This window comes from Castor canadensis, chromosome 3 (genome assembly GCF_047511655.1).
Source record: "Castor canadensis chromosome 3, mCasCan1.hap1v2, whole genome shotgun sequence".
NCBI lineage: Eukaryota > Metazoa > Chordata > Mammalia > Rodentia > Castoridae > Castor > Castor canadensis.
Genome location: NC_133388.1, coordinates 119740420 through 119764060, shown reverse-complemented (window position 1 = coordinate 119764060; position 23641 = coordinate 119740420). Strand labels below are relative to the sequence as shown.

The 23641-nt window shown below is 35.4% G+C and overlaps 1 protein-coding gene across 1 annotated transcript in view; it reads left to right on the top strand.

Annotated features, from left to right (window-relative positions):
- Positions 1-23641, top strand: part of C3H8orf34 (chromosome 3 C8orf34 homolog) — a 408045-nt gene that overhangs the window by 187565 nt on the left and 196839 nt on the right.

The following is a 23641-nucleotide window of genomic DNA, read 5'->3' as shown; positions in this document are numbered from 1 at the left end:
GAGTGGAGAGGCTTTGGTATTCAGGGAATATTGTGGTTTCGTTATGGCTTCTACTTAACATTCATTCCAAAATAACAGATATTTTCTCTGATGTGCTGTTTTATAGTAAGGGTTATGAATGATGTGGCCTTTCCAAACCAGGTGCCTACGGTGTAAACAAGACAATAATGGTCAGGCACGGCCCTTGGCAGAGAGGAGAGGCAAAAAATTGAGAACAGATGTGAGATGGTAATGAAATATTTTACAATATTCTCAGCCTCAATTTTTGGCTGCTTGAATAATTGTCCTTTAACTGTAGAAAGAAATAGGAAAATTTCCCACTTAAAACGTGAACAGATGCTAAAAAGCCTGCGGTTCAGAAGTTTCAGATTCTTTACGAATCTGGCTCCCATAGATCTGTCCTCATTTATGACCCCTGAACTTGTAGAGATAAAAGTTATAGGGAAATGTATTAAAAAGTATGCATTAATCCTGAGCATTTTTGTTCTGAGTCAACACAGACCAAAATAATGTCTATTATTACGTGAACATAGTTTGTTTGCACACCAATTTAACAGTAGAGTTAAAAAAAACTCTTTCACTTTCTTTTGATCTTTGAATCTAAGTTTGATGACTTACCTTAAATATAAGACATTAAAAATTTTCCACTAAATATGGGAATCAAATGTATGTTGCATCAGTTTTGAAAAGATCAAGTAAATGTATCTATCTTACCATAAATTGTTTCCACCAAACAAATCAAAAAGAAAATCTAACCAAATAGTTCCCACTTTTTCTCCTTATAAAATATACCAGTGTAGAGAATTTAATTAATTGAAAATTTTCCATAATTGTTATGAAGGTGGTAGATAAGGGATGATAAAATATATGGAGACAGGAGTAGAGATAAGAGGAAAGGGGGAAGGAAAAAATCACAGACACAGGAAGAAAAGCTTTGGCCTCCTAGGAAAAAAAATAATGGCTACCCTAAGGGCTAATTGTTTTTATGATTACAATTGGATAGCATGCCAGGGAGGCTTATGATTTTATTTCTAATTATCTGTTAAGATTATAGGTTATACTGTCTTGTACTTGGTACTAAAAATATAGAATGAAAGGATGTACTACCGAATTTACATATCATGACTAATCTGAATCAAAAATGAGTAATATATATAAATGTGGTACTACTGAAATATAGAAACACAGACAAAACATAAATAGATACAAACCCGTGTGACATAAACAGTATTAGAAGTTTGTATAAGATAAGACATTCAGAGAAGGGAATGATGAATTCTGCTATTGGTACAATCAGGGAAAGCTTCACAGAAAGGATAGCTGAACAGGATTTTGCATGATGGAGATGGGTTTGCTTGTGAAAAAATTGGTGTGGAAGGATAAACCAATGGGAATGAACACTAATGTAAAACAGGACAAGATCAGATTTGCATTCTTAAAGTTGTTATGTTGGTTGAGGAGTGATTAAATGGGTCATCTTTAGATTTGGAAACTGCAATCTAGAATGAAGATAGAGGAAATTAAAATAACTTCCATGTGAACTGGATGAATGTTCTTGTCACCAACCTAGAAAAGGAATGCAGGAAAAATTATTTTTTAGGCTTGCAATAAGAAATAATTTCACATGAAGATGTTTTAGTGTCTTTTAATATATCCTATAAATTATAAGACATCTGGGTAAGTCTATAAATTGGGCTGGGATTGATAAAGAAGGAAGGACAGGAAATTTAGTTTTGCAAATGAAAACTTGACTAAGAGCTTTAAATTAAGAATAAAAGGATGCTAATAAATTTGAGAAATGGCCCATTAGGCATATGGCAAATAAAAGTTTTTCTTTAGCTGTCATGAGTACAACTTATGTCCTAAATAATACAGAAGATTTGTCTACGTGAAAAGATGATCTGTATCTGTTTTTATTCATAGGTATCTATAAATACCTCAACTTCAAAATTAAATCTGCGTGTGATTTAGGTCTGAAGTTAAATACATACTCAGGAAGTTCACTATTGGTTTAGGTGAGTAGTTAAAGCACAGAGATTGCTCACTGTGATGCAGTAGGAATATAATGGCCTGAGAACTCATGGAGAGCAGTGAGGCATGAAAAGGAGGATTCATGGAGCTTATGACCATACAGAGACCCTCAAACTCAAGCAGGTACAGAGGGTTCACCAGGCAGGAGGCAGAACATGGAAACTGATGAGCCCCAACAAATTGGCAGAAGTCAGATAATGGAGGGCTTTGTGATTCTCATTAAATGGATTGGATTTTCTCCTGCATTCAGTGGAGAATTTTGGCAAAACAAGGGAGTCACATGACTATTTTATTTATTTATTTTTGTATGAGAAATATTACCCTCATGGCAATTTGCATAACTTATTGTTAAGCCAGATGTAGGGAGAAACACCTATATAGATGTGAAATACTTCACACATACATGATAGAGGGGAAGAACTAAGAACCTGCATTCCTGACCTTTTTTGAACCCAAAAAAAGTCATTAAATTTTCTATTTTCATATTATGAGCATTTTATGCAAGTAGTTGCCATCCACTGTCTTGTGCTATTTTCCAGTTTGGTCTGTAGTCAGGGCACAAATTAGCACAACAGATTTACCTTCTTTTAGATACTTGGTAGGGAGAGAACGTGATAGTACAATGAAGCTGCTACTTGGGCAGCCCATTCTATTTTGGGACTTTTTATCGTGTTTCCACTGCTCTTTAAAGCCAAGAAATTTATTTTCATTCAGTATTCAGTAAGTAATTTCTGCCATCTCATTTTCTGACAGCTATTGTGCCAGGCACACCATTCATCAACCTCTGTGCCTCTAATTTGGAAGGAAAATGTATATAGTTCCAATACACACATTTATTTGGAACGTTGGTGGGGAAACAAGGGACACTGGAAGAAAAATACAGTATTATTGCCCTAAAGTATTAGGGATATCATATGTGCCATTTTTTGATAAGGTTTTGTTACATCGAGGTGAAAGAAGGAGAAGGGAAGCACTGGGGTAAAAGACCATACCACGTTAACTGCCCTGTGTAACATGCTTGTTCCTGTGTGTAAGTGGGTGGGTTTCTCCACATAGGTTGGGAGCTCCTCCAGTCTTAAGACCTGGTATTTGCCATTTTTATGTATAGTAACTTAGTGTAGCAACTGAAATACTGTTGACATGCCAATATCTGTCAAATGATGAAACATTAATCTTTTCTTTAGAAATTAGGATCGCTATTCCTACCATAACCTTTATAGTAATACATAATTGCTATCCAAAGCTTTATTTTGTGGCATACCACTGTAGTTTTTATAAAGATATGTTTCAAAAATGACATTTTACATTTTGATTTCTAGTTAACATAGTAGTAAAGTGATACTTTTCAAAGATATATAAGTTGTTGTTTTGGGGAATCATTAGCCTAGAGAGAATATCAGTTAACCATGTCTATCTGTAGGATTTTAGCCATCCTAACACCATTATTTTCCTAACACTACAAGCCCGTCCTTGATAAACTTTCATTGATTCACAAGATTTCAGAGAAGTCATCTATCCTTGTCACATAGCCAGGAAATTCTTATGAAATAAGAAAATTAATTAAAACAACAATTCCATATTCAGTGTAAGGAGGTATGCAAAACTATATGAAGTCAATCCTAAATCCACAGCTCCCTATAATTTGAAAAGCTATGCCTTTAGATTTTATGGTTGTGAAATCGCTAAAAAGAGCTCGACTTAGAAGAGGGATTGAGATGCATCAGGAAGATAAAAATGTTAAAGAACAGCCATGTTTATTAGAACTATCATAACAAAATGTTGGGTGACTAAAGCCTGAGGAAGTTTAAAATAAGAAGACAATTTTTAAAGAGTTTTTAACAAGTCTTTTTTTTTTTTTTTCCTCCCAATGGGAGAAGGAAAACTCAAATGAAGTCAACTGGGAGATTTTGGAGTGTTTGGGATTATCTGCTTGAGAAAACTAAAGTTAAGAAAATAAACAGCAATCAGTTTGTGCATGATATTTATCCTGTTGTGTTGACACTTAAGTAATTAAAAACATACTTTCCAGCCTTAAAACCTTCTCAGATTAATGAGGAAATGGAGATATAGTTGAATAATTACATTACTGATGAGTGATATAAGAAAAATATATGCAAATTTTGGGGGGCATAGAGAAAAGAGCCAACAACATTGAAACAAAATCAAACAGGTAGAGGAAAGAGGAATTAATGAACACAGTTAGCTTCAGAAAATCTGTTAGGAGCTTTTGTATATCATTTAGTATTGTATAAGATGAAGGAATATCTGAAAAAGAAATATTTGCACTTTACTTAAAAATCCAAAATAAAAAGTGCTATATTATTTAAATGCAGAGATTTGTTTGCTACCAATTGTACTTTATTAAAGTAATATATTTATGCCCTGTGTTTTGCTAGTATAATAAAAATGACATGTACATACTTTTTATTTCTGGACTTTTTTTACTCTCACAAATGAACAAAACCTCCAGTTTTTATAAATTTTGCAAAAGGCATTTATCAGCAACATTTTTCTCTTAAAAAGTGACTATATTATTTCAAAAGAGTAAAATACACTTGATCGTCGAAACTTGAGCCTATTAAAATATGACAGTTTGATTACTTATCTTTTTCATCTTCTCACTCTGCGATGATACACTTGAAATTAGAGATTGCTTCTAAAGTGGTTGTAGAACCTGATAGCTCAGAATTACCTTGGAGAGTGTAATAGGTTCATAAAGTGTAAGCCTTCGTTTTGTGTATTTTATGGGTTAAACACAAATGTGGAAATGGGGCTTGAGGAGGAGCAGGGGCAGCACATTGGGAAGAGAGGCAATGTGTTAATGCTGAGCTCTGCCCTTGATTTGGGCATCTTGGACTCTGGGCAAGTTAGAACATTCTCTGAGCTCTGTTTTCCTTCTCTAAAGTGAGGAAATGGGACCAAAGGTCCCTAAGATTCTTTCCTAGTAGAGGAAGATCTTGTTATCTGAGAAAACTTGATATTAGGAAAAAAAATCACTTAAAATGAATCGATTTTAAAAGGCATACATAGTCTTATAGTTAAGATTGGAGAAAGATTTAGCTAGAATGCTTCCTAAAAATTAAACTTAGAATTATTTATAAAAATTATATTGTATTTTACTTATGAAAAATTAGCTAGCATTTGTTGCCTTTAACGCAGAGAAACTAAAGCAGATACCTTAAAAGCAACTGAGGCCAATAGGAATAGGGGACCAGGAACTAGAGAAAAGGTTAGATCAAGAAGAATTAACCTAGAAGGTAACACCCACGCACAGGAAATTAATGTGAGTTAACTCCCTGTGTAACTATTCTTATTTCAAACAGCAAAAAACACTGTTCCTTCCTATTATTGCTTATACTCTCTCTACAACAAAATTAGAGATAAGGGCAAAATAGTTTCTGCTGGGTATTGAAGGGGTGGAGGGGAGAGGGAGTCGGCGGAGTGGGTGGTAAGGGAGGGGGTGGGGGTAGGAGGGAGAAATGACTCAAGCCTTGTATGCACATATGAATAATAAAACAATTTAAAAAATTATATTGTATTTTACTTACGAAAATTTAGTTTGGTGTTCCACTGCGTGCATATTCCTAGAATAGAGTTCACATTGCTAGATTAAACAATGAGTATAGACGGAGTCGGCCAAGAGGAGTTTCTAAGTAGATGTTGACTTGTATATGTGGTCACTTCATTGGCAAGTTATTTCTGAGCCACATTTGTATTTGTTTCTCTATTCAACTGTAAAATGTAAAATGAAGAGATAGCAAGTGCATCTTTCTTGTACAAATATCTTTGATACTGGCCCTTGTGTGCCTTTACCACAGGAGTCTTCCCTTCGCCCAGATTTCTATTTCATAGAAAATTTTTACTAAAACAGTGCACAATTCAGGGTGTAGCAGCTTCCAGCCATTTTACTGGCTCCTCCTCCTGAAGCCATAGACACAAAGCTAAGTGTCTTATATTAAGCCTACAGCCACCAGGGAAAGGCAGAGGGTGAAAAAGAGCCAGAGCTAAAGCCATGGGAAGGAAAAGCAGGATAAAACAGGTTTGTCAGTGGAAATCAATTCCATTAAAGTCAAGTGTTAGTAGGAATTTTCAGGATTAGGTGGCTCTTGTGGAGGAGAATGGAAAGAGAGAGAGAGAGAGAGAGACAGAGATGAAAAGGAACAGACCTATGTTCCCTGCTTGCTCTTGGAGGTTGATTCTGCTGTTGTTAGTCTTGGAGTTGTCTCAAGCGTAGGGTGTCTAGCATTTCCAGTCACCAGAACAATTGCACGGAAGCATCTTAAGTGCCTTCCTTTTGTTTGGCCCAATGTAGGTTGCAGGAAACAACCACAGTGAATTGTTCCTTCTTTTTGCTGCCCTTCATTCCTTTTGTTTGAGTTTTCAGATATCATTTTCTCTTATATTATGTCTAACCCCTTTCTATGTTGTCTTTACCTGCCCATATTCTGTTTATTGTTCTCATCCTTTTGGGTTATCTCTAGCACTGTAGCCATGTGTTTCCAGATTTGGATCCAACTTGGTTAACTTATTTTCACTACTTTTTAGGATGTTAATCAACCCTCAAAAGACAAATCTGCTTGTCCCATGACTGAAAGTCAGGGAAAAGCCAAAAATGAATCTCTGCTGTCATTTTCCAAATATCCTTTGACCATATCTTAGAAAGCAGGCTTTTCTTGAACTCTGTTTCCAAGAGAGAGAAAAGGGAGAAAGCAAAGAGAAGTGAGGGAAGATAAAGAGGCAATGAACATTTAAAACACAAAATAGACTTACAGTGTACACTGAGAAGCTAGAATAACAGTCATTGCAAAACGAGTAGATCTTTTGCACTGCAGTGCTAAATTTTGTTAACCTTGATGAAAAACACTGCTGAACTCTACAAAATTCATCAGAGCAGTGGTTAAGCTATTATATCAGCTGCAGACTTACTTTTTTAAAATTTTACCTTTAAGTAGGACACTTGAAAAGGGATTTAGAAAGTTTTAAAAGGTTGTTCTGAGATTTTAGACAATGATATAGAGTTATAGAGCTTCAAGGACCTTTTTAAAAACTGAGGTGTTGCCATAAAAAGGGAACTAAGGTAGAAAGAAGAAAAATAGAGGTGATGAACCAATTTGGGTTATATTATACATATACATATACATGGAAATGTCACAGGAAAATTCCCTGCATAGCCATCTTAAACGAGCAAGTGTCAATTGCGGCAAGAAGTTACTGAGACTCCATCTCAATAAATATGCTGGATGCGGTAGTGTACACCATGATCCCGGCTATCCAGGAGGTGTAAGTAGGAGGATTATGGTCTATGCTGGCTGGAAACAAAATGATGAGACCCTATCTGAAAAATAACTAAAAATAACAAAACATCTTGGAACATGGCTCAAGTGGTACAGCCATCTACCATCTAGCAAGTGGAAGGCTCTGAGTTCAAACTCTAGTACCACCACCACCAAAAAAAAAGTCTTGGGATGACCTTAATTCCATCAATATATATACAGGAAAGCCAGTAAATACTATAAACATATATCATATACATATGTAATATGTATATAGTATTTACTGGCTTTCCTGTTCATCCGTAGAAGGCTTCCTACAAAATGCATAAATGCATACTTATTGACGTGTCATCATTCATGGAAACCCACTCAACCATGGAACAGTAATAGCAGACTATCCCACCTAGATGGAGTAACATGGTGATTGTCAGTATTCCTGCTCTCTTATGACTTAGTGACAATCCTCAAGCTAATAAAACAGTGAAAGCTCAACTCACTGTGAACATTTGTTTTGCATTCAATACTAGTTGAATTTCCCTTAGCTAAATTCTATTCAACTTGAAATAAACCTTGTCACGTGCTATGGTTTGGGTATTGTGTCTCCCCAAACTGTGTTAAAGGCTGTAGGCACTATTGAGAGGTAATTGGAGTGCAAGGGCACTAACATCATCAATGGATTAATCCACTGATAAGTTCATGGCTGGATGGGCTACTAGGAGTTGGGGCCTCGTTGGAGGAGTAGGTAACTGGGATTGAGTCTTTCAAGCGTGTATCTTGTGTCTGGATCCTTCATGTCTCTCTCTGCTTGCCAGCCACCATGAAATGAAAAGCTCTCCTCCACCATGTCCTTCCACCATGATATTTCTGCCTTGCCACAGGCCCAAAAGCAATGGAGCCAGCCTACCATGGATAGAAACCTCTGTTTTTCTTGAGTACTCTGTCATGGCAATGAAAAAGCAACAAACAGCACACAGATTTCACAACCAGAGTTGGTTCAGCTTTTCCTTGCTAGTGTGAGCCCTGTGGAATAATCATTAACCTCTTCCCATGCAAAGGGTGCTCTCGAACCAGCGGCATAGGCTTCAGCTGGGAGCTGGCAAGCACCCCAAACCCAGAGATGCTGCATCCTAATACAGGTTTAACAAGATCCCTTCATTACATGTGTGCACATTAGGTGCACAATTTGACTGTTGCAAACCATAATATAATATGCAATTGAGCAAAAGTATTGAATCAGATAGTGTGTGCAAAATATCTGACACAAAAGTCTGGGGCCCAAAGAGCTCTCTTTAGTAAAGACAATGGAATGCCTGTGTTGCATCCCTTGTGGTGGGGATATATGTACTTTCCAAATAATAAATCGCTGAATACTTTTTGATAATAACTGATCTTCTTAAGTGAGAACATTTATCTGGTTAATGTTTTCTATTTAAATATATTATTAAAATTGTAACTAACTATGCATGCTACACATGTATTTGACATTTTCACTCCATAAACACATAAAGATGAAGCTGTGTTACAGTGTCATCATAATACTATTATCCAAAAAAATTATATATGTACATGTATGCCCAGAATGTATCTTTTAAAATAATTTATAATGTAATTCCCAGAAAAATATATATTTATAAAATCACAATAATGATCCTGCAAAAATTCCATTTCATTAATCTACATTTTGATTGTGCATATTTTTAAAATCAGTTTAATCAGTTTAGAGTAACATTGCACTATCTGAAACTATGCTTTGGGTGCTCTTAAAAGTGTGTTACTTGCCTAGATTTGATTAGTATACTTTAGTGCAACATAAACAATATGTTTGAGTTTTACACCTGCTATCTGGTTTCTAAATGTGCTAAGCTTGGAGGGATTGCAGTGTGATGATCCTTGCTTTGGATCTGACAGGTTTTATGTGTTTCAAAGCATTGTGGATAATAACAATGGAGAGCCTATTTTTTAGAGAGCTGGAATTTGCCTTTCCCCTATTTCAGTCTCTTGAGGCAACCCTTAATAATTCTGGACTCTTTCACACTCAGCCTTCAAGATCCACTCCAATTAAGTGTGATATTATATTGAATGCTGGTTCCAATTCTTTTCTCCCTTCTCTACACACACCCTAAGATATGTAATTGTTTGGCTTTTTCTACTAAATGCAGAATATACTGTTGGTACCAATACCAAAATTTAGGCTGTGTCTTGTCACTTTCTTTAATTAATGAAATGTGGATGGAGATGATGATGTGCTGGTTCTGAGACTAAGCCCACCAGAGGATACCTGGTTTCTACTTTCCTTTTGTGTTTCTGTCATTTCACAAACAGAATGTGCACAGCTAGATTGCTATTCCAAGGAGGAATGAGATTTAGTTTTTAGCCAGAGACAGGATCCCATCTGTGCCTGACTTGGATCAGCATAGTTGTCCCAAATGACCTGGAAATGTGTGACAAAGAAACGTTTATTGTCAGGTACAAATGAGATTTTTTAGTTATTTGATGGCATTGACTGATATTTGCTGCTCTAGTTAAAAGTGGTGTCCAGGAAAAAAAAAATGTGATGACCTGTTTGACATAGTGCATCTGCTTCTTTCTTTTGGATACTTAGAAATAAGTATTGCACCATCTCATTTGCATAATGTCACAGAGCATGATTCCACATAGACGGCAGCCACATGAACGGTACACCCTGCAACTGCTCAATGCAGCAATATTTTAGAATGCTTATTGTTTAATGTTGCACTCGGCTTTCTATGTTCAAATTATAAACATTCTTGGCACATATAGATCCTTTGTGGGAGATCTGTTTTTCATTTGTTCATTTGGTTGATCTTTGTTTAATACAATCTAAATTTGAAATTTTACATTGATCCCCACTAAACTTTAGCTTTCTCATGAAAAATTCATCTCATAAAATAGTCCTGTGCTATGTACCTTAAGAGAAAAAAGTCTATAGTCAAATAAATGTTTTTTATACTGTATTCCTTTTTTGCAGATTTTCATTGAGCATTATATGACTGAAAGTTTGAGAAGTTCCACAGTTAATAAACCAAGTTAATTTTTATGACGCAATATTTCCCAGACTTATTTTACTATTGAATTATTTTTCAAGGAGTACTGGTGACATTCCATAAAGCTGGTGTTCTGCTTAATATATGTTGTGAATTAACTTAAGTCTACCAGATGTTTTAAATTTTTTATTCAGTTTTCCTCAATATTTCCTGATACTTTCATATTTGTATCAATACGTAAGTAGATGAGATATTTGCCTCCACCAATGATGCTGGGGAAAATAATAAACTATTAGAAAACTTACTTGTCTGTCCCCTGGTTATGTGATCTTCTCTGGAGATCATTGTTCAATCAGAAAGTATTTACCCACCTGAAGTATCATCTATCTTGCACTATCATTTGGCTTACAAAATTAGAATAAGAACATTATCTTGTATTTTAAAACTAGGATATTTCCCTAATTTCTTGCATCTAATATATAACAGAGGTCATCTCTGTTGAACTTCATTGTGGTTTAATTTTTTTTGACTGCACAGATTGTTATTGTTTGGATCTCTGTTGTCCCCCCAAAGCCCATTGTCCCCAGCAATGGCACTATTGAGAGGTCATGAGCTGTTAAGAGGTGGGGCTTGGTGGAGGAAATTAAGTCATTAGGGGAATACTGTGAACTGTGAACCTTTCCTGTTTTAAAGCTAATTTATCTTAGGTATTTGTCATGTGACAGAAATCTAAATAATACAGGTCATGCAAAATTGGTTAGCAATATCCTACCCATGAAGAAATCATAGTAACAGAATATTAGTTACTGTTTTGTTTTACATGTCATTGCTTAGTGCATGCTTTTGTCATCCATTTCATGCAAACTCAAAATATGTGCATGGGAGTCTACCATTCTACCTAGTGAAAGATCTTATTTGCATTTCTACCAAAGTTTACATATATGTGCTTTCTTGTATTGCTGGAGATCCTACCCAAGGCCTTAGGCATGCTAGGCAGTACTTTACCACTGAGCTACACCCCCAAACTCAGATTTCATAGTTGTACTTGTCAAAACTCCAACAGCAGTGGTAACTCCTTCGAAAGTAGAAAAGAGTCCTAATTAGCCCCTTTTGGAAGATCTATGCTTGCTAGGGTTTCCTCAGAGTGAATTTCTTCCTCCAAAAAAAAAAAGCAACAAACTAAATTCCTTATCTTCATGTGTGTAGAAATTTGAATAAATATTAACTCTACACCTGGAAGCTATTCTAAGTAAAATAGTAAGTTTATGTAAAAATCTAAACTCAAAATGACATTTGTATATTAATTATCCTATGTTTGAAAAAGAAGAAAGAGCTGGAAATGTGATTATCAAAAAGGCATAAGAGTGTCATAGTTTATAACTTTTACTTATAAATATGTCTTTTACTCAGACAGCTAATGTAATGCATTCATATTCTTTGTGAATTATATTTAAATGCTAATAAAATGATTATACACCTAAGTCAGTGTAAAGTAAATATATGAAGTTAAAAGTAATTTATAGCAGCTACTTCCTAATCACTCTTCTTGTCAGGCTGTTACTCCTCAGTTTACATTGCTACTTTTGGCACTATAAACAGGGTGGTTCTCTCATCATTCATACTGTCACATCCCAAAGTACTTGTGCTATATTACTGTCAACTCATGTTTTTATTCCCATATGTGTTACAGGCTACAGTGTGGTATGTTGGACAAGAGCTTGAACTCGGCAATAGAGATGGATACTTCTTTATCTTCTTATGAAATAACTGAAGCAGAAAATAAAAAGATATTTGTTAGAATAGAGGTGTGTAATTTCTAGAACTCATATACAATGATGACCATCCTAAGTCTGTCTCAAGGCTGAAATACCCGCCCCTATTAGGGGCACTGACTACCCAGCAATGGAGTCCTGTGTTAAGTGTGAACAGAGGCAATTTGGTAATTTTTTCATATGCTGGGTTGCCTTAAAGGATTTACTTTGCATTAAGAGCTGTACTTCCTGGTCTTTAGGAGACTATCATTTTTGTTGAGACTGAAGTTTTATCATTGGGTCTTAATGACAAGGTAAGCAATTAACCTCTTTTGAATTTTTATTTCCCGATTAGGACAAATTGGTTGATAATACATGCTTACCTGTTTGTATGGTGGACAGACATAATGCTAGTGGGGGTTCTTTTTCTTTTCTATATTTTTTAAATGTGTTATTTGAACATTTTAAATGTGTTATTTGTCATTCCCAAAGCTTCCTAGGACTTGTACAACAATCTCACTTTTTATTTACTTAACATCAATTAAATGTTCTCTTTATACCTACACATACAAACACATACTCTTTATTCTGTATGTTATCAATTTGATTCTCTACTGGTTGTTAAAATGACATTAAAATTATATAGACATATTTAAGAAAAAATAGCAACCTTTCCATGAAGATTTAAGACTTTAATATATACACTGTGATAAAGTCTAAAATGCAAACAGTAAAATATATCCATTTAAAATCAAGTGGATTTTTATTCTTCTAAATAATGGTACAAATTTAGAGATGAAAAGGTATTTAAATTGGCCAGGTGTGGTGGCTCAAGTCTGTATTCCTAGCTACTGGGGAAGTGAAGATGGGAAGGGTCATGGCTTAAGGTCAGCTCAAGCAATAATTTCACAGGGCCCTCATTTCAACTAATGGCTGGGTGGGGTGGCATATGTTTCTCATGTCAGCTGTAGCAGGAAGCACAAATAGGAGGAACACTGGCCAGGCTGACCCAAGCATAAAGCAAGACCCTACCTCAAAACAACCAATGCAGAAAGGGCTGGCAGCATGGCTGGGGTGGTAGAACACTGTCTTAGCAACCATGAGGCCCTGAGTTCAACCCCCTGTACCATCACTACAACAAAACGTTAATGAGATGAAGTCTTTGAAATGAATATTTAATGTCAGAAGTTATAGATAGAGTGCCCTTTAACTGAAATAGCACTTCTTAGCTGCTTTTTATTAGTCACAATTCTTTCAATATAATTGTCTAGAAAATCATTCAGTCTGTAATAGTTGGAGGCTTTGTTTAAATACTGTATTTGATGGAATGGTACAATTACAGTTAAAATTTGCAAAGTTCTTACTGTGCACCAACCACTGTGCTAAGTGCATGGTTTCTTTGACATTTGATGCTGATAAAAGCTCTGTGGTGAAAATTCATTCTTCTAATTGATTTTTAACTCAAGCAAAAGTTTCTGTGAAAATCTAACAGATGAGAAATGTTTAAAGTTAAATTATATACCAAAATAGCTTCTTTTCATATTTGTAAATTATAAAGACTTCAAGAAGCCCAGAAATACAACTACTCAAGTACAATATTCACTACCCTTATTCATACATCAAAATACACACAAATCAATTAACTTATTAAAGTATTTTTTCTTTTTTAAATGCAGTTTAGTGGTGGCACATGCCGGCAGTCCTAGCACTTGGGAGTCTGAGGCAGGAAGATCACAAGTTTGAGGCCAGCCCGGACTATATAGGAAAATGCTATCACAAGAAACAATGTAATTAGTTCCCAAAAGATTATATATCTGTATGTATTACTTAGCTAGTCATATGGATTATGTTTATAAATATTTTAAATGCTTTATACAAAATTAAACACTTCCTACTATTTATTGCTTAAAAGTGTATCATTTGGGTCTAGAATATCGGTAATATCAGGGAGTTTGTTAGAAGTACAGAATCAAGGCAGATGTGTTGGCTCACATGTGTAATCCTAGTATTTGGGCAGCAGAGGCAAGAGGAATGTGAATTTGATGCCAGCCCAAGTTACACAGTGAGACCTTGCGTAAAGAAGAAGGAAGGGAAGAAGGGAGAAAGGAAGGAAGGAACTCGTCTTACCCAAACTTATTAAATCATAATTTGCATCTTATTAAAACCCAGCTGGTTCATATGTTATACAGATTTGAGAAATAAATTTTAACATCTAGTTTTAAAAATAAGTTTACATGATTTAAATATACTATTATCATAAGATGGGAGAGAAATATATAGTGCTAAATATAAATATATAACTTCCCTTTAAATATATAAACTTCCCTTTAAATCAATACTACTTTTAATAATTTTTAAGTTTCTTTTTTAGTCATTTGAAACTGGAAATGACAAAAATATATTTCAAATTACACATTACAAATAAGAGATTTCAAGTTATTATATGCATTTTTTAAAAGAGGATGAATGAGAAAAATTGAAGCACTTTTACTTCTTTGTGCTTAAAATTTGTTATGCCATTAACACCACTAGAGGGTGCTAATGCTTTTGATTTGCAAATTCAAGAACTAAAATCTAGAAAGTTTTCAAACAGAAAGGAATAAATCTAACATGTAAGTTAAACCCCACACAGGAAAAAAAATTACACAAGCTTTTAAAATGGAAACCTGGATTATAAATTAAATGTGCTATACAATACGTTTTTATGTAAAAATAATTAAAAGCTTTACTACATATTTCTACTTGTTAAACTGTTTGCAAAGTGTAAAGAAAATATTTAGCATATAAACATAGATGACAAAATGCTGCAATGTGAACAGTGTTTCTCTCATGATCATTATAAGACATTGTCACCCTCTTCTGCATACTCAGATATATTTTCCATGATGGTAAGGGGGAGATTTCATTTATGATCAGCTTAATAATAACTTTAAAAAGCAAGGGAGGGAATGAGGAAAGAAGGAAGGAAGGACAGAGGGAGGGAGGGAGGAAGGAAGGAAAGAAGGAAGGATGGACAGAGGGAGGGAGAGAGGGAGGGAGACAGAGAGGGAAGGACAGAAGGAAGGAGGCAGGGAAGGAGGGAAGGAGAGAAGGAAGGAAGAGAGGGTGGTAAGCAGGCTAACATTCATTTGACAAGATATTCTGATGCTGAAGTCAAATTTTGTTTGAAACTTGAAAATTTTAAAGATATTTACAATACAAGAAACAAAGCATTTGAAATCTTGAGAATAGGATTACATAATATTTACAATGTCAAAATGTACCCTCAGCATTCCTGTATTCATATGACATATAATGAGACTACAAGGAAAGTAACATGACTTCAATTCATATTCTGATTAAGTCAGTGTAACATTACACATACTTCAGTAAGAACCTATTGACTGAAGGGTAAAGCTAAACCACTACAGATGTGTTCTCTGGTGGGTTATGGTAAATCTTTCAAATCAGAGGCCGGTTGCCCTAATACGTCTAGAACAAACTTTGTGGCCAATAGAGGCAAGTTTCTTAAGAGGTTTCAGGGATATGCTTATAGGTAATTTTAGCCCAAGAAGAAAGGAAAAAAAACAACAACAACAAAAAACAGCTACAGAGAAAGATGTCTATAGTTTGTTATAGTGTTGTAGATACAATACAATTTGTAAATAATCATGCACACATGCTCAATTATTGATCAACATTCTAAAGAAGAATTTAACTAGTTAGCCTTGGTTTGCTGTCATTTTGCCACTGGTGTATATGCTTGAATGATACTAGTATATTTGAATTTCACATAGTTGCATTTCAAATTCACATTCAATGTATCACTCTCCCAGTCATAGCATAAACTCTTGCTTAAAAAATGCCATGTTCTTTAACAGTTAAAATTCCTCCACATCCTATTCTTATTTAAGGGGTAAAACTCTCAGGTGCTCACAAAGCATATATCTACTTCATTACAACAACACGGTGCAATTCCTCCAAAATTGGGTAGAAAATAACTTTTCTTAATGCCCTCATGAAAATTAGGGGATGATACCTATTTAAGTGGCAGCTGTTCCAAACTCTGTCCCCCTGAGTTCTTATTCCATAAGTTTTTGACACTTTATTTTTTATGGTCATAATTATACATGTGGTCCTGCTCATTGCAGGTGCAGAAACTGCTTTTCCTTGCTTCATCTCGACATAAAGGAGAGACGTTGATACTTCTAAACATTTGTCGAATTCTACAGGAGCACAATTGAAAATAACTTGATGGAAGCAAAATTTTAAAATTTGCTTTTGTAAAGCACTTCGAATCTTCAAAATGCATATAGAAACAATGAACAGTTATACTTAGAACAAACAATATTTCTTACCTTAATCCCAAAGGGCCTAACACTTCATTAAATTCATTCCTGTTGGTTTCATTTCTTCTCAGACAATGCTTCTGTTTGGCCAGCTGTTTTGGATTTTATTGCCTTCAAGAACTGGTCTGGGGTAGGACTTGTAAAGACAAGTTACTAAGTCAACTTTCTTTCATTTATTTTTTAAATTAAACAAAGCACCTTCTACCTCAATATTCCAAGTGTGCTCTGCAGATTTGCAGAAGCAGCATTACTTGACAGCGAGCTGCAAGTACTTACCTGCATTCATTGTCTGAAGGCTTGACCTGTCTGTGAGCTGCTTCTAAGAGTGAGGATGACTCAATGCATGAATTTTAGATCAAGGATGGGAAATACATGGCACCCGTGTTACATTCCTCTATGGCAACCTAAGGTTTGAACAGTCATCACTAAGTGTGCGTGACATTTCCCCCACTGTGATCTCAGAGTTTGCCTAAGACAAATTCACAGCCCAGCACTCCATGGAGCCCCTAATGTAGATTCAGATTAAATTTATTCATTATACCTTATCTAAGTCGTTTAGGCCCAGGATATTAGTTTTGTTCATAGTTAGAGAAATCTAAGACAAATTATTTTATAAATAGCTGCTTATAGGGATGTTACAACATCAACTCATAGAAACTGGAATAAACATAAAATGAGGGTCCAGGGTATGTGTATGTAAGACAGGATTGATTATTCATTTCCAGAACTAGGAAGAATATTTTGGATAAAATTCCTTCGGAAAAAGATTTTTTCTTAAATAGAAAAACAGAATCTCAGAGACTCAGGGATATAAAGACTCATCAGAACCCTGGCTTTTAAAGCATGTAAAGGAGAAGTAGGAGGAGAAAAAAGAGAAGAGAGAGAGGGGGAAGGAGGAGCAGGAGATCTAAAGTCCTACTTGTTAAAGAATAACTACTTGTTAATAGTTGGTTATTTATATTATATTGCATTAATGTTTAGTTATTACTTTTGGAATTTTTGCAATTATTTTATTGGAAGTAATGAAAAACCCAGGAAGTTTTACAGTAAGTGCTATCAATACACTTACAGCATTATTCTTAGCATCCTAATCTGGTTGATTTAAGTTCTCAGTGTGTTCTAGCTTAACAATTAGATTGCAGAAAAGGACAGAGCTCCCAAGAATGTTAGTGTAGAGGATTTTAGTTGTTAGTTATGTCTTCCAGGAAAATCAGTACCTAACACTAATAAATCTGAGAAGATAGGCTTAATTACATCTCAGAAAGTGAGAAATCAAATAATCTGAATCAGTTATTAATTTAACATGAAATGTAATATTCTCCAGAGACAGTTTTTCTTACAAATAAATGAAGATATTGATTGCCCTGATAATGGAGTTGCCTATTGTCTCAGCTTTGACAATGTTGAGACAAAAAGAAAATCTTTTTCAACTTTAAATTCCCGGTGTCTAGAACATATGTGGAACCTAACATGGTAAGTTACTTAATGTGGAGTGCTACCAAAGTTGAATAGCTATTAGCTATGAGCTATTTCAAGTACAGAATGATTTAATACAAGGAATTAAGTGTAAAGAGGAGGAAAAGATTTTCTTCAACTCTCCTAGAGACTGTGACTGGGTCTAAAAGGAAACCTGAAAATGACAGATTAACGTGACAAAAGCACACACGTTTATTTCATAAGTTTTAGGTGACATGAGGATCTTCATCAAGAATTGAAGACCTGAAGAAAATAGTAAACATGTATTCTTTTATGCTAGGTTTGATGAAGAAATGGATACTTGTGGAGAATTACAAAGGACCAACAAGTATGACCTCCTGCTAATAAACTGGGGATAATTTAACAGGCTCACTTGTTCAGATTTGTTTCTGTGTTCTGGTGTCTTTAGAGATAAAGGTGTTCTTTTCCTCTGTGTATAGGGAGGGCACCTCCAGAATGAGGGTTTTACGACCTCCTTCAGGGGAAAGTCAGAAAGCTTTTCTTAGATTTCATGGTCAGCTTCAGGGGGAAGGTGAGAGTGACCTTCTTGCTTCTGCTGTTTGCTCAAATGCAAGGTACAATATTTGGTGGTAGTGTGTCCTGAACTCTGTCATATGCTTACAAAATTACTGGAAAAGCGGGAGGATCAAAAGTTTTATATTTCTGCTTACAATGCTTTGATGCAGAGTTCCTGAAGTTGTTGTCCTCACCCAAAGATGAAGAAGCTTCATGGAGCACTGCCCAGTCAGACCTGTCCTGCAGCCCCCAAAGCTGGTGAAGCCCAGAGGCCAGCAATTGTGAAGGTTCACATTCCTGAGTCTGTTTTCACTGCCAAAAGGCAAATAGCCTTACCATTTTCCAACTTCCAATTTCTTGCCAACCTATCTCATTGGCAGAACCGAATTTCATGCAGAATACTAGCTGAAAGAGAGTATCAATAAAGTAACTTCCAGTCAGACTTCCAACTTCTGTGAAACTTGGAAAAGCATATAAAAGGATAGAAATGGGTGCTGAGCATTTTAGGGGAGGAAAAATGAGTTTTTCCTTTACCTTTCTAAGTTCCTGGTGAGACTCTTCTAACAAAAGAAAAATAACAAACAGAAATTTATTAATAGGTGTTCATATATCCATGAGAGGCACTCAGAGAAGTGGGCTAGAACGCTGGTATAAGTTGCAGCTTCAAGTAGAGCAATGAAAGAAGGGTTCAGGGAGGCAAGTTATTGGGAGGTGACCAGGAAGAGCAAGGTTAAGGAGCATAAGTTTTGTTATTCAGGGTTGAATTAGTGAATTAGAGAGAGAGAGAGAGAGACCCTTATAAATGGAAATTTCCCTTATAGATATAAATGTCCCTTACAAATGTATGATACTTATGCCATTTTCAGGGTGTTTCCTATTTCTGTTTCTCAAAAACAGTTCTTATGCCAAAGAGGCATATTTAAGGCATCATATTCTAGTCTCCTACTGTCATGTTTTGGAATGTCCTATTATCATCTCCTAGAGCAGTAGACAATAACTAAAACACCATGTAAGTGCTATGCCATTAGTTATTATAATGATAAGAAAAAAATCTGTACATGTTAGGTATAGGTGCAATTTTTTCCTCTGAATATTTTCAATCAGCAATTATCTGAACACATGAATGCAAAAATATTTAATTATTAACACTACTTACACTAAAGTTTAGAGAGTTTAAGTAACTTGCCCAAGTTAACTAGTAATAGTTGAACTTAGTTCTTTCTTAATTTAAGATTTACTCCTTATTCACTGTATGGTACTAACCTCAATTAATTCCTCAAGTAAGTAAAGGCCCAGATATCTATTTAAATTATTATTACTGGACACAGGTCTGTCTACTTACTCCTTGGAAATCAATATTTGGGAGATGAGAGCTGGGGGAAAAGAAATCAGATTTATTCAGCCAGCACCCAAGAAGATTCAGCGGGTGAGGGAGGCTATTGTATCTTCAAAAAGAACATCTTGGGGAACTGAGGAACATGAAAAGGTTTTGTGGGGAGGACAAGGAGGTGTGGTGGGACAGTGGGCAGGAAGACTGTGCTGAGTGGGGTCTTCATATCCAAGATGTGTGTCTTTTTTCTTTGGCTAGAACATCACAACCAAACTTGACTTTCTGGTGCTAGTTCCTGTAACTCTTTAGATAAGCAAATTATGTTTCTGCAGACATATTCTCATCTAGGTCACCAGTTGCTCTGTGTTCTGTAAATGCAAGGAAGATTATTTAGTAGTTAATGACTTAACCATTTCAGTATGGCTTTTCTTTTATAATTGAGAATACTGGGCAAAGGGAAAAAGGGGCCACTCTGACGTTATTACCCATTTTCAAATTCGCACACTGATATTTTCCAATGTATTACTACAACTTTGTTTATCTAAAAGGCAATAGATCACGTAGGTAAATAGTTCTTACCAAAGGTATAAATCTGTACTCGTATATCATCAGTAACTGTGAAGACTTGTAATTTATAACTACTAATGTTTAAAGGACAAAGCAGTATAAATGATACCTTTTCTCCAGCTAGAACAATTCAAAGTTTTTTAAAATAGTATCATTATTTTATCTCATTTTAATTTTAATTTCCTGTCTTGAGAAGGGGAGATGAAATTAACATCCTGGAAGTGCTGTCTAACACCCTATCATCTTCTTAACCAACTCAGTATTCATTGTGAGTGGATTTTACTAGTGGTTGTGACTCTTAAAGTATGTTATTTAATGTTAAAAAATTTTTTTCAAAAAATTCTGGATATACTTATATTTATTGTCTGACACATGAATGTGTTATTTTTATCATGAAAGAAAAATGCTTGAAAATTGCTGATGTAGAATATTGAGAAAAGTTTTCTTTTTAACTATGAATTCACAGGTTATCATTTAGTATATCAATCTTTTCTTTATTCAAAAATGATAAAAATGATAAAAATGATAAAAGCGAGAGCACACAAGGGAGGGGTGAGGATAGGTAAGACACCTAAAAAACTAGCTAGCATTTGTTGCCCTTAATGCAGAGAAACTAAAGCAGATACCTTAAAGCAACTGAGGCCAATAGGAAAAGGGGACCAGGAACTAGAGAAAAGGTTAGATTAAAAAGAATTAACCTAGAAGGTAACACCCACGCACAGGAAATCAATGTGAGTCAATGCCCTGTATAGCTACCCTTATCTCAACCAGCAAAAACCCTTGTTCCTTCCTATTATTGCTTATACTCTCTCTACAACAAAATTAGAGATAAGGGCAAAATAGTTTCTGCTGGGTATTGAGGGGGGAAGCGGGAGGGGGTGGAGTGGGTGGTAAGGGAGGGGGTGGGGGCAGGGGGGAGAAATAAACCAAGCCTTGTATGCACATATGAATAATAAAAGAAAAATGAAAAAAAATATATATTTATTGCTGAGTCTACTGTTTATAGAAACATAAATCTAGACAATAATCTTTAAATGATGGCTTCAGATAGATCTATTCTGTTTTGTCCCCTAAACTCAGTTGAGATTTGCCAAAAATCCTTCATCCTGATTGAATTTGGAGAAAAAAAAGTTTGATGGAAACTAATCAAAAAATGGATATAAACAAGGAAAGATGAGCAAGACAGTTTCCCATATGGGTATCCATTCTCAGTAGGTGAGCTGTTTTGTTCCACCAACTGAGATATGTATCTTTCCTGGAAATCCTACTTATATTCATATAAACATACATTTCCATATGTATATTTGGAATATATAAATAAGCACATGTCTATATCTTCAGTGTCCTACCTCTTAGGTACCAAATGCACACAAAAAAAGCAAGTGCACCACAAAGAGAACAGCTGGGAATCATTAGTCATAACCACAGCCAAGATCAAGGGAAAAGACCCGGCAGGTGGACAGAATTGTTCAGAAATCTGGAAAGAGAAAAATTATTTAAATCATGGGTCTTAAAATAAATTATAACTATAACTTCCTCTGGTCTTGTTGCTCTTTCTTTCCTTTCTGTCTCTTTTTAAAACCTAGCTCTTATTGCTTAAAATGGAATGTTTGGCAACATAAAAATAAGAAACATAATTTTGTTGAATTATGAATTTTGATGGCACAAAAAAGGATTCCATAAAGAACATAGTCTTGAATATAACCTTTTTTCCTCTGCCTGCATAGCCTAATTACTGTCATACCAACATCCTAGTTTTTGTTTGTTGTACAGTGGAGATGTGGAACTAAGACTAGATGGAGAAGGAGAGTTCCTGGAATCTAATGCAGGCCTCTCACTGTGTGGGCATGGAGAGCTTATTTATTCTCTCGAGGCCTCAAATATTAAGACTTCCAAACTAAGACTGTTTTTGTTATAAAATTTTCATTGAGCTTCATGCTCAGTGTAGGGGCAGAAAAGAGGGTGATTCCTTTTCTGCCCATCATAAAGATCATAGCCAACACTCCTGTAATAATAGATAGGTAATCAAGAGAAAAACTTAACAAATTTATTTAATCCTAGTTTTCCTGATATAACGGAGAGCTAAAGGCCCATGGTGTACTGTCCACTTTTTATACATAGGTTGTAAAAGCAGAGACAGTCATAAGAAACATGACTGAACAAAAAGGATATGATCTAATAGTCATGGACTGAGGAGGGAAAACCCAGCAGAGTCTGTTTAGATTCTTCTTGGCCTCTCAGTTGTAGGATTTCTTCCTCATAGATATGGTTCTTATGACCTACAGTACATCAAGGTGGGTCAGAGAATTTCTTTATGTCCAGCTCTTACACAGAAAGGTTGGGGGAAATCAGAGTAAAATATTAAGGTTGACTTTGGGAAAAGGGGGTTCTGATTTCTATGGCTTGAATTAGGGAAAACATTTTAGTTTCTATGGTCTACCTTAGGGAAGAATGAGGGGTGAGAGACAGGAGGACAGGAGATCAGAGAGAAACTACTTGTGAGCCTGTCACTTTGAGGTATCATTTTCTGAGCCCAACATCAGTACTAGACAGTGTGCAGAAACTTGAAAGCCTGACAAGTGATCTTAGATTGTCTTTAGGATGCTTACATTTCATTTTATTGAGCAAAATGGAGAAAAATAACCATGTGGTAAGTACAGGCACAGATGAGAGAAAGAAAGAAAACCATAATGAAGCTTCTTGGAAATGAAGGAAAAGTTTTCACAGAATTTGGAGGAACATTATGGGTTAATTTGCAAATTTACTTTGATCAAGAATGAGGCAAATGACATTTTTGATATATGGTTAAAAAGACTGAATTCTTGTATTGGGTAAAAGAAATATATTAAGTATAATATTGAAGAAACAGTTTGTCTGCAACCTTCTGACTATGGTAGTTGTGTTTTGTTTTGTGTTGCTAAAAAATTATATTGGTTATCTCTTTTGTATAACAAACGATCCTAAACCTAGGCTTAAAGTAAACCAAAACTTGGTTTGAGTGGGTCAGGAATTTGAGAACACTACAGTTAGGTGGTTTTGGCTCAAGGTCTCTTATGAGGTTGCAGTCAGTGTGTCAACCCAGATTGGTAGGGCTTATTTCCAAGGAAGCCCATTCATGTATCTGTTGGTAGAAGACCTTAGTCTCTCCATAAGCTGCTGAAATGTCCACATGACATGACAGTTAACTACCTCTAAAATAAGAAACCCAGGTAGAGAGCTGAGAGAGAGAATGAGAGAGAGAGAGAGGTCACAATGTCTATGAGCTAGCTTGAGAAGCAACATCTCAAAACTTCTGCCATATTCTATTAACCACCCAGTTCAACACTGATACCCTATGGGAGGAGATGTCATGAAGATGTGAATA